This window comes from Arachis ipaensis, chromosome B9 (assembly GCF_059453495.1).
Source record: "Arachis ipaensis isolate K30076 ecotype BB chromosome B9, ASM5945349v1, whole genome shotgun sequence".
In the NCBI taxonomy this organism is placed as follows: Eukaryota; Viridiplantae; Streptophyta; class Magnoliopsida; order Fabales; family Fabaceae; genus Arachis; species Arachis ipaensis.
Genome location: NC_142444.1, coordinates 105,965,899 through 105,979,225, shown reverse-complemented (window position 1 = coordinate 105,979,225; position 13,327 = coordinate 105,965,899). Strand labels below are relative to the sequence as shown.

Here is a 13,327-nt window from a genome sequence, read left to right as displayed (position 1 = left end):
CTATTAACTGAATTCAAGAGGAACGGAAACTACATTATTGTCAACTTCCGTCGAATAAAAATGATACCAACACGTAAAAAAAAATATGAATACTTTTATCAGATTAGATTTTTAATTAGAGTTAAATTTCAAAAAATCGAAGACAAAAGATCAAAAAAAGTCACAATTTCTCTCCCTCACTCGGTCACTTCTCCTTCCCATATTGCCTTGATTTTGGTTCACTAATTCATTTAGGAAGAATGAAAGATAATTGATGGTGATTAATAAATATAAAAAGGGTACGTGTCATTTATATATATATATATATATATATATATATATATATATATATATATATATATATATATATATGCATATTTTAGTTGAAGCCACGTTACTTTCTTTTTTTACTATATGTCTATATATGATGATGATGATGATGATGATGATGATGATGATGATGATGATGATGATGATGATGATGATTTTTTATTTTTTTGAAATATCTCATTATAAAAAAATTATTTAAGAAAATCTAATAGATTTAAATTTAAAGTATCATAAAGTTTAATTTTAATTATTTTTAAGAAAATAATTTTCTTTAAATAAAATAATAAATCATGAATAACTCATTATTTAATTTTTAAAAACTCGAATTAAAGTTAAATGATATTAGTTATTTTTTTAATAAAATTATATATTTACTTTTTGTTACTTATTTTACTTTCTTTTGGGTCTAAATTAGTCTATATATTATCTAATTATTTCAATTATTTATGCAACATTTTTTTTAATTATTTATTAATAAATGTTGAATTAATTGTTCTGTTTATTGTATTTTAATATGTTTATTTTAGTTACATTTAATAAATTACTCAAATTCAAACCTTTTTTTATCCACGTTTTTATTAAATGATTGAAATTATTTAAACTGAGATCTTTAGACCCTAAAATTTTTAAAGTAAAAGAAAAATATAATAAAATAAATTAAAAAAACTAATAAAATAAAATGATTTTATTTTATTGGGTTGTCAAATTAGTTAAAAAATCAATTCAACAAATGTTTTTATCTTGGCACATCTTTAATGTTATATATTAATCTAATAATCAGAAAAAAATAATGTTATCCAAATATAAAACAGATTAAAAAAAAAGAAGTTAATAAAATATGCGTGAGACTTTTTGCTCTATCATATGTTAAGCGAACAATATTAAATTAATTAATTTTTTTAAAATATATTTTATTTATTTAATTTAAGTATAAAATTTTTTTTATATATATTTAGATGTCATGTACAATATTCAACATAATTAATAGTTTAGAAAATTAATCTATTAATGTGTTAACAAATTATTGATAAGTGTAGACTGCATTATTCATATGCCAATCAAATAACCAATATCATATGCGAGACAAATGATATTATAGAAGATAAAACTAATAATTTTTTGCAAATAGTTATGCGTGAACGTTTTTGTATTGTTAGTGAAATAAGTAATGCAAAATTAGTTTCGAATTATGTTAAGTAGGATTAAAATAAGATAGAAGAAATTAAAAAGTGAAAAAAAATACATAATAGCATATATGTGTCACATTTTTTGAGCCCTTCTTACACTTTGATAAGGATAACCTATTCATATTTTTTATTGTCAAATTTTTTTTAACCAACTACTACGCCTTACTGTTTTTTAGATTGTTCATACAATTCGAATCATGAAAAGAAGCAAATACAAATATCTTATGATTAATTAAACTATTATCTTTAGTAATATCATAAAAAAAAGGTAACATTCATTATTAACAAAATACCAAATATAATTATACAACTCAATAATATCACTCCAAAGTAACACATAGAACCTATTTACACCAATAATATACTACATGAGACATAATAATAGTAGTATCTATGATTATGTATGCTACACATTAAAACTTCTTCCCCTGCTGAATAATTTTGTACTGTTTCGCTTCATGTTGTATTTGTTTGCACGTTGATTTCATGTCATCTAGTGCACCTACATGCTCATAGTTTCATACAACTCTTGTGTTTAAACCTTTTATATATGTCTCATGGTATCTATTACTTGCTCTTTACGCATCCAAAGTCCATTATAAACCGTTGTCTAATATTTTATTATTTTTGCATTAATTTTTGCCACTCCCATTGTTTTCAACAACTACTCTTGCTTCGTTCATACCAACCATTCTCATGTGCTGAGTCCTTTAAAGTCATTTTAGATTAATACGTATTAATATGTAAATAAAGTATTAATTGACTTTAATAAATATAGACTTTAATAATACGTATCATATCAAACGATGTAAGAAAAAAAATATTGATAGATTTTAATAAATATAGAATATATTTATAGGCAAAGAAATAAATGATTTTTTACACACAATTTAAAATGATAAACATAATCTTTTTTATTTTTAAATAAATTAAATATAACTCGTATAACTGCATACAAAATATAAAATTTTTTTATAAATTATCAATTATTACGTCATAAATTTTATATTAAAATATTATTTTTAATTAAAAAATATAAAATATAGAACAATTAACTTTATTACAATTACTATTATTAGTATTATGAATGTATTGTCTATTTAAAAATTTTTATTTGTTATATATTTATTTTAATTATTTATTATGAAATTTGTAAGAATCGACGTTTTTACGAATAAAATCATTTAAATGCCAAATTAAATTCTAAAAAGTTGGGATGAAAATTTGGGGATTTAAATATGATTTTTGAACTCAGTAGGTCCTTCCGAGTTAGAAAATGTGCTTACTGCGAAAAACCATAAAAAACTGCGAACCTGCAGTCGAACCAGTTGAACTGGTTCAAGTCTACCCGGTACTGCGCAAGAAAAAGGGAGAATGGTCAAACCTCTTAGAAATACATTAGAAATGGAAAATCAGGCGTTAGTATTAAAGGTTTGGCCTAAAGCTGAGCCAAACGGTGTAAAAACACTAATGGGTTGGACCGGGTCCAAGTTGGGCCCAAATCCAACATATAAAAGGGTTTATTAATGAACCAACTCAGCACAACACAATCACAAACACACACCCACACCAGCTGAAAGGGGAGAAAGAGAAGAAACCCCCATGGGCACTATTCATCTTCTTCTTCCCAAGCTCATATCTTGAGCTACGGAGCTCCGATCGCCGCACCATTTGTGGCTACGCGTTCCTTGTGAAGAGCTCTACAAAACCCATACAAGAAAGTAGTGAGGTAACCACGAAATCTTTTCTGTTCCTCCCTTCAAAGTTTTGAAAATCTAGGGTTTTGGGTTAAGTGAGATTTTGTGATTTTGGATGTTTAGGTTTGCTCTAATCCTTGGTTAGCCTTGGATTTTGGCTATCAAATCTGTTGGGAGAGGTAAGAGATACTAAACCCTTGTGAAATTTGATTTATGTTAAGCCCTAGTTTGATTTGTGGTGATTTATATGTGTATAGTTTGATTATTGTGTAATTGGGAGCTTTTGGAGCTTATCGGTGCTTGTTGAAGTGGAATTGAAAGCTTGGTTTGGAGTTGAGAGCTTGCTTGTGCTCATTTGCGGGTTAAAGGCATATTGGGAATCGGCCAAGGTATGATTTCGGTTTCCTCTATGTAGTATATAATATTCATGGACACTTAGGCTAGTGACCCATAGGATAGAATTGGATTTGAATGGTTAATGAGTTGTTGGATGTTATTGTTTTGATGATGAATGATGGAATGACATTTTTGAGTTAGATATTGATAAATGATAGTGTTATGATCAGGATAAATGACTTGTGGAGTTGAGGAGTGAATTCTGTTGATAAATGTGAAATTGATGTTGATTGATTGGAAATGTAGTTGGAAAATTGTTAATGAGATTTGATATATGTAATGTATTGATATGCTGTTGTGAATGAGGAAAGATGAAGGGAAAATATGGTAAGTTTGGTGTGATGTGTCAAAGAGTGTTGATTTTTATGAGAATTGGAGTTTGGAATGGTTTGGTTAGGTTTTGGTTATGTTTTTCAAAGAATTGAGGAAATTGTGTTTTTGGGTAAAAGTTGGTTTTTGATGAACTTTGTCTGATCATAACTTTTGCCTCGGTTTTCAAAATCTGATGAAACTTGTCTAGAATTAAAGATCTTTGAAAACCTTTTAAATCCATATAAAGTTTGTGAAATTTAGAATTTTGTAGAGGAAGTTATGATTATTCAAAGTTGGTGTTAAAAATCTGAAATTCTGCAGAGTTGCAGAATTTTAGGATTTTCTGATATGTGCGGACGCACAGCCTTGTGCGCACACACAACACTGTGAAAATTTTATCCTGTGTGACCGCACAAAACTGTGCATACGCACAGGCAGGGGAAAGGGCTCTGGTAGCAGCGCTAGCACAGGTTGTGCGCGCGCACATCAATGAAGTATTACGACCTGTGCGGACGCACAGTCCTGTGCGCACGCACAATTCAGGAGGGGACGTCTGTTAGGGGCGCTCGCACAGCTTGTGCGAGTGAACAGACTCTATAAATTTTAGTACCTGTGCGTACGCACACTTTCAAAATCTTCCTGTGTGCGCACGCACACGACCTGTTTCATAATTTAAAATTCGTTTTCAACTATTTCACCTTTCCAACAAGGTTGTAAGCTTCTATAACACCATTTTAAGGCTTTTGGGGCTTATTTTGGGTAATAAATATGGGGATGATCCTAGGAGAGTTGAGTTGGAATTATTTGAAAGGGTTAGAGGACGGAGGCTTAGGTTTTTGGTGTATTGAGGAAGGGTTTGGTAGTGTGTGAAGGGGGAAGATGTATGAATCCGAGATTCTGACGAATTAGTGAGTTTAGAATAGAAAGTCGTGGATGGATAATGGTTGTGATGAGTTGGAAAGTTTAGAAATGAATGATTACGATTGATGGAATGCGAATGAGTGAAAGTGTGCTATGAGGAGTGGCCTCTGAGTTTGATTACGTAATTATGATATGTGTTACTATCCGTCGTGGGGGCTGTGGCAGTATCCCGCCTATGCGGATGTGAGGCTTCATGAAGAGCTTCCCACTCATTTTTAATGGCTCCAGAAGAAGGTGGTGGGGCACGCTCCCTCGGAATATTTCCCTCTGAAAGGAGAAGGTGGTAGGGCACTCTCCCTCGGAATTTTCCTCCTGAGCATGGGTTTCTCTCTGATTGCAAGGTGGTACGGCACTAACCCACGGAATCATGCGACAACCAGAGGAAGGTGGTGGGGCACGCTCCCTCGGAATATTTATCTCTGAAAGGAGAAGGTGGTAGGGTACTCTCCCTCGGAATTTTCCTCCTTATGCGCAATAGATAGACTAATCCGGAAGTTGTCGATCGGATTTACTGTCGGGTTTGGCACAATAACTGACATATGATATCACAGCTAATAGGACAGACATTCATCATATGCATCTTATACCTGTTTGCTTGCTTTGACTACTTGAGTTTGCCTACCTGTGTAATATGCCTACTTGCTTCTTGAATTACTTTATGTATACTTGAATTTTACCTATGTTTTCCTTGCTTGTATTATCTATGTTTGTCTAGTTTGAGGAGGTTAGGTAGGCAATGGCGATGAGTTCGTATGGAGGATAGGTTGGTGAAGGCTGTGGGACAGCGGTGTATGGTTAGAGTAGAAAATCCTTTAAGAATAGACTACCCATTTGATGTACTAAGGTTTTAAGTTTTGTTAAGGTTTTACATATTATGCTTTTTTGTTTAGACTGTTTTAAGCTTGAATTCTTGTGATGGATATGGAGTCTAGGATTTCTTTTGGTGTCCCGGGGCCTTATATCCTACATCACTGGGCACTGCTACCATATTGAGAACCTCCGATTCTCATACCATATTTTCTGTTGTATTTTTTAGATACAGATCGCGACCCACTTCGGTGAGTTGTCTGATTGGTGACAGAAGCGAAGGATCCGGGCACTTCTTTTTGAGTCTTTTGATTTATTTTGAACATGTCTCTCAATTTCGTATTTTGTTTTGACTAGAGGCTTGTATTTGAGAGAACAAAACTTTTATAAGCTGTTTTAAATTTCTGGTTTCATATATGTTCTGTATATGGCTGGCTGGCTTAAACTCCGCGAGCTGTGGCTAGATTCTTATGATATTATTTTACCATACTTTATTATATTACATCTGTTTCTTGAGCTTTAAGTTAGTAGCTTTGTTAGCACGTTTTGCGCTTTTCAAATCCTGTCTCGAGCTATATCCTTCATTGGGCTTCTAGATTATACTATTCTTTCTATATATATATATATATAAAAGCTTAGAACTATCGTAACCTTTGATTAACCTTTGTTTTACGACGCGAGGTAAGGCTTAGGCTAATTGGGGTGTTACAAAATTCATAATCTTGTTTGTTCTTAGGCATTTTATATATAATAGTGTGCAATAACCTATCTTTAAATTTATTCATTACGAAAAATTCTTTGAATAAATATTATATATTATATGATGAAGAATAAATATTTAAAAAAATTGTTGTTACTATTTTATCCATTAAATTTATTTTGTAAAATAAATTCTTTGAAAGCAGATGATTTCTTCAAAAGTTAGACATCAAATTATAGTATTGCCTTTATATATTGTTTGAAGCTTGTTCATATAAGAAACTTTTTTTGAGATATTGAGCAGTAGTACTCGATCTACAGTTATAAAAAAACTTTATATGTAAAAATGAAATAAGATAAAGAGTGCTTGTCTTTTGAATTTTCTTTTAAAAATTAAAAATTAGTACTCAAAAATAAAATAAACAGTGAATATAAAATACCAACCACTTATATTATCATAACGTCTATTATTTGGACCAGTTTCATTATCGTGTGTTATCCCTGTATTTTTTCAAAAGGTAAAATATAGATACCTCTGTTTAACAATGGAGTTGGCATTGGAGTTGTATCAACTCCCTTGTCGAGTCATCTCGCGATGATTTGCACGCCCTTCTTGCGAGGTGATGTTGCATTTGTTCGTCAGTGACAACGTGATTATTGATTTATTGAATTCTCTCTTTCTTAATAAATGCATGTCAGAACCAATAGATAGCAAAACGCATAAAAAAGCTAGACAACAGTCATAGATGTTTGTAAATGAAGCAGTTATTTAATTTTCTCACTATTGCGGTAGTTATTTAACTCTTTCGTGGATCACTACAACAATATAGATTATTTTTGAGGGTTATAATGTGTAAAAGAAAATTAAAATTTGTCAAAAAAAAAACAAATTTTAACGATATTTTAACTATGAAAATATGTTAATAAAAATTTTGTCAAAAATAGTATTTTTAACATATAAGTGATTGTGAAAAAAATTTAAATCTTATTTTGACAAATATTAGCTGTCAAAAATAATTTGTTAGAAAATTTTGAGAACATATTTTCTGTGATACTTATTAATTGTCAAAAATACTATTTATTTTGACACTTATTGACTATAAAATATTTTCAACAAAAAATTTTAACAAAGAATGAAATGAGATCTTGAAACTAAAGAATAAATTGAGATTTTGAAGATAAAGAATGAGTAGTATAATCCTAAACTGAGAGCAGTGTGATGTCAAAATTAACAGAGCCCAAAGAAAAAGAAAAATAGTGGAGTAAATTAAAAACAAATGAGTATCAAAATTGAGGAGTAATTCTCTACGGTCAAATTATTCATCAAGAAAACATAGAAAAGTTGACATTTGCGATATTTGTAAAAAATATATATTAATTTTGACATTTAATTATGGTGTTAAAAAATAAAGTGTTAAAATAACTCTATTTTCTTGTAGTGTTAATGACTTTTTTAATTAAAAAAAATATATTATTACTATTTTGTCCATAAATTTAGTTTGTAAAATAAATTATTTGAGGGCAAATAGTGTTTACAAAAATTGGATACCAAACTCTGGTATTGACTTTATATATTAGGATAGATATATTAGGATAGATATTGGTTAAGATTTTAATTTTAATACTCCTACAATATATTGTTTTAATATTTTTTCTAAAATTTTTGAATTTTTTCAATTTTATTATTTCATTAAAATTATTAATAAGAAACGGTTGGTTTATCTTTATTTTATTTTTTTTTCAAATTTGACCCTTGAATAATTTGAGTAATGAATAGAAAGTTATGTCATCTTTTGACTCTTCATGTGTCCAAAAATATACAATAAAACGTTATAAATAAGATGAAAAACGATCATGTTGTTAGGCGATAACAGAAGAAGAAGCAAGATGTTGATGGTGAAGGTAGTTTTTTTCTTTTTTCTCGTGATTGGATTTTCAGCAACTATTGAAGCTGGTCGCCACCGGCAGCATCTTGATCCAAACTTGATTGCCACAACACAAATGTTCAATAATCATGCCGCAAGTTATTACTCTCCATCAAGAAATGCGTTACCTTGCAAGTGTTTTGATATGAGTGTTTCCTGCAATCCTTCTTGCAAAAATTGTGGTTGTCTGGACCCTGATAATAGTCATGGTATGAAGTTGTGCATGTGCATTGATGTTTATAAAAATTCTTGCCCCCATTCTTGCAAAGACTGTTTATGTTCCCATGACCTCTAACTCTAATGTCCGTGTGTATACACATTGACCTAATTGTAATGTACTTTTATATATATATATATATATATAAAGAATGAAGTGTTACATGTGCTATGCAAGTGTATGTAATGTAATAGTAGTGTGGTGTTTTTATTTTTGTCAAATATCTTCATATCTGCCTATGACATTTTTGACTATTTCACTAGATACGTTTTTGACTATTTCACTAGAGCTTCCACCGGGATCTCTCTCTCTCTCTCTCTCTCTCTCTCTCTCTCTCTCTCTCTCTCTCTCTCTCTCTCTCTCTCTCTCTCTCTCTCTCTCTCTGTATATATATATATATATATATATATAAAATTCACTTAATATATTTTGATTTTAATATTATAAAAAATAAAATTTAATCTAATTTATTTTTATGTATATATTTTTTTATTACATTCAATTAAAAATTATTATAAAAACTAAAATATTTTTATATAATAATAAATAGAAGAATTACAAAAAAAATTAAATTTTTATTCTTATTATAAAAGATATAACATAAATAATATAAATTTACTTTTCTAATACCTTTAATATATATATTTAAAATAAATTAATGAATATAATATATAAGATATATTTATATTAATAAATAATTCACTTAATATATTTTAATTTTAATATTATACAAAATAAAATTTAATCTAATTTATTTTTATGTATATATTTTTATTACATTCAATTAAAAATTATTATAAAAATCAAAGTATTTTTATATAATAATAGATAGAAAAAATATAAAAAAATAATTGAAAGAACAAAAGAAAATAAATTTTAAATGTATGACATGAGATTTGAATTCATGCTTTGAAGTAAATAATGCCTCCCTTTAACCACTGAACTAAAAAGTTTATTTGTCAAAATTTTTAAATATTATATCTAATGTATTTTAGGTTTATATATATATATATATATATATATATATATATATAACTCTGGTAAATAATATGTTAGTAATACGTGCTTGTCGAATAACTCGATTAATTCTAGTTAAAGACTTATTTTTTAGAATGATTCTTCATTTGGTTCAGATCAGTTTTATTTTTAATAATTTTTGGTAATCGTTGTAAAAAGCTTACAGTTTTTTTAATATTAATTAATTTCTTGTTTATTTTTCCTATTTTATAAGTTATTCTATTAATTTCTTCGATAAGACTAGCTTTTTTAGTGATTATTAATATCCTTTTGATTTTCAAGGATTTAATTTTATTAAATTTCATGATAAAAATAAAGAGAATTGTATAATAACTCAGCTGATAAAATATAGCAAATTTTTTAACATTATTTTTTAAAATGTTAGGAGCTGTTTTACAATATGTTCTTATTATAAATATCTTATTAAACAAATTTTTATGAAATTTGGTGACACATAATACTATGGCTAGTTAGAGCTGTACATGGCTTGGTTAATCTATTTGGGTTAGCCAAAAATATAATTAAATTAATTAATTAAATTAGTTTTATATTATGAAATTGGTTATTAACCGGTTAGAAAATTTGAAAATCGGTTTTTAACAGGTTATAAAAATAAAAACCAATTTTAAAAAATAACCAATTAAAAAAAAATTGGTTTTTACATAGAAAAATTGAATTTTTCAAACAAAAATTAAAAACCAATTTTTAACAATCGATTTTAATTGGTTAAAAATTGGTTTTTACAAAAAAAATTGGTTAACCAATTTGAACACAAGAGTGGCATAAAATTTGGTTTTGGTTAACCACTTTTTAATAATATGGATATAATTTTTAAAATTGTTTTATTAAATTGGTTAACTAAAATATAATTATATTTTTTTAATTGGTTAACCACAATTTAGTTATTTTATGTACACCTCTATGGCTAGTATTTCTTTTTAACTGTTGCAGAATTCTTTCCGACCTGGTTCCATATTCTTGAATGGTATTTAGGTATTTGTTCTTTTGAGATATTAAGAGGTATTTGATTAAAAATTTCTCCATATTCTAATTCTAATGCATTTATTTCTAGGATTAATTTGGCCAAAAGATCTTAGTATACTTATACAAAGTATTTCTTTTATCGCATTTTTTATTTTAATTATTATAGAAGTCATTTGATGTGTCCACACAATGTTTTGTGCATTTGCTTATTTGTTATTATGTTCTTTACTGTGCTTTCAGAAGGAATGTTGTTAAGCTTTCACAAGAGTCCATTCATGTTGTCATGCTCGGATTTTCCTGTGAGGTTCCATGGTTAGGGGGTGTGAGTGTTGATTTTGATTAGTTGAACTTCTGATTAGGGGTGTTTTTTTGTTATCAGAACTTCTGAATATTATAGGTGTTGATTATTGTTCTATTTAGTAATTTTTCTAATTTGTTACTTGTTTTTTTACTTGTTCTGAATAGTAATTTAGTATTATTAGAAGAGAAGAACAATCAATTGTGATTTCGTTCTCCACTTCACTCCTCCAAGTCTCTAATGGTCATTGATGCCTTGTCTCCACTAAATCCTAAGAAGGTTCAGATCCACAACAGAAAATGCCTCCTGAAATCAAGCGCTACTAGTGAGTATTGCTTCTCCTCTTCCCCTTTAAATATCTATTGGCTTCGTTCAATATGAATGCTGCAATTTAACTTGTTGTTGCAATTTTTGTGGGCATTGCAGAGAAGTTTATAAAGCATCTTGAAAGGGAAAACCATATACAATTAAGGAGGTGAAGGCTTCATATATTGGTCAGATTCTAAGGATATCTGGTATAGTGACACGCTACTCAGATGTTAAACCTTCAATGAAGGTTGCTGTATACACATGTGAAGATTGTGATTTTGAAATTTACTAAGTAATTTGGGAAATCGCTGCACAAACTGCTCTATTCCCAATTTTTTTGTCATTATGATTTTATTTGCTAGAATCTACTAAATCTTGACATGGTTTTTTCCTTCCCATCCACAAACAGGAAGTAACAGCTCGAGTCTTCATGTCTTTGTTTAAGTGTCCATCCACTCGCTGTAAAATAAATAATAAGGGAAACCTTATTATCCTTCAACTTAGAGCTTCAAAGTTTTTAAAATTTCAAGAGGTCTGTACTCTATTTTGTCTTAATAAAAATGTGAGGACTTCGTATTTTTCTGTATAATTACTTGTTTACTTTAACTAACTATCTGGAGATATGGTTCAACTGGAGGCAAAAAATTCAAGAATTAGCTGAATATGTTCCAAAGGGCCATATTCCATGAACAATGAATATTCATTTCAGCGGAGAGCTCACAAGAAAGGTGTTATTTTCTACCTGTTGACATTAAACTAACAGTCAGAACATAGTTTTATTTATCAAGCATGTGATATTTGTGTTAACTTTATAGTTGGACTTCCTTTATTGTTTATATTTCCTTAAAAGCTCAAGAATAAAATCTTTGCTGAAAATAGATGGGTATACTGAGAATTATTGACAAATAATAATATAGAACTTTACGCTCTCAATACATATAAAACTAATTAATGTGAAAAATGTAAATATGTTTTTTTCAACTAAATGATGTAGCATGATCCCTATGATGATATCTTCTTTTCACATTGTTTTTTGCATAAGTAGGGAGCTATATATAATATATTGTAGCTTGGATTTAAATCTCAACAAGTAGGTAGTAGTTGTGTAGTGATTAAATCTCAACATTGTATTTGAGGTTATTGAACTTGATGGCATTTCAACAAAATCTTCAAGCCATAATTTTCTTGATTGTATCCTGAGATAACATCACATATCCAATGCAATCTACCTGTTAGAAAGTATTGAATTTGTTTATGTAATAGACTGAACTCGATGCAATGCATATAGGATTGTGGTTTGCAGTTTTGATTACTTATAATTCTTCTCTGATTTTCACATTGGCTTTTTTTTAAGCAAGAGCTCAACACAATAATACTTTATTTAATGAATATGTTGGGAAGGTACATGGGAAATTGCTTGCTTTATTTATGTGAAAACTTGCATAAATTTGTATTCATTTACTCACTGTACAGGCACACAGAAGAATAATTCTCTATCTAGTCTCTGAACAAGTGAACAATTTCTATTATATGTATGCATAGGTTTTGGCTAAGGTTTTCTTTTTATATGGCTCAAAACCCTAGCAAATTCTCCTTGCTGTTTAGTGTTTGAACTTTAATGTTCATTGACTTATTAAACCTGTGTTGCATATTCATTACTCAACTGTACTGCGTCATAAAAAATGTTTGTGCTTTGTTCTAACATGTGTTTTTCTCTTTTTAGCAGGACGACATGATGTGAAGAAAATATTTTCCATAGAAATATGAAATGGGATGGGTTTCATATAGACTTTAGTTATTTAAATATAATATTTTGATGTGTTTTGTATTTTTTTCAAGAAACTTTATCCGGTATTACATGTAATGGATAAATTATACTTTATTTTGATTTGTGTTATTTGGAATAAAAATATATCTAGTTTATAATGTAAATTTATAATTTAGATTTCTTGAATTTCTCATTTTTAGTCTTGTTTTGTGATTATCATAATTTTAAGATGTGATTATTCTTTAAAAAAATAAATTTCATAAAATAGAGTAGGTTATGATCACGATTTTAAAGTAGGGTGATCATAGAAAAGCTATAAGACTATGGTCACGGTTTTATAAAAGGGTGACCATAGAGTAAGCTATGTGCACAGTAAAAACTGTGATCATAAATAAGGTTATGGTAACAGTTTCACAAAAGGGTGACCATAGAGTAGGCTATGGTCACAGTTTTTACGCGTGACCATAGAGTAACCTATGAC

General features: G+C 28.8%; 1 long non-coding RNA gene across 3 annotated transcripts; it reads left to right on the top strand.

Moving 5' to 3' along the window:
* Nucleotides 1-10,662: 10,662 nt before the first annotated feature.
* Nucleotides 10,663-12,931, top strand: LOC110267054 (uncharacterized). 3 transcript variants are annotated; one of them, XR_015900018.1, is made up of 3 exons: nt 10,663-10,793; nt 10,937-11,094; nt 11,196-12,915. It is a non-coding gene; the product is annotated as an uncharacterized LOC110267054 (long non-coding RNA). The 3 variants fall into 3 exon arrangements; XR_015900017.1 differs by having other exon boundaries at nt 10,693-11,094; nt 11,196-11,806; nt 12,805-12,931; XR_015900016.1 differs by having other exon boundaries at nt 10,693-11,094; nt 11,196-11,806; nt 12,802-12,931.
* The last annotated feature ends 396 nt before the right edge of the window (nt 12,932-13,327 follow it).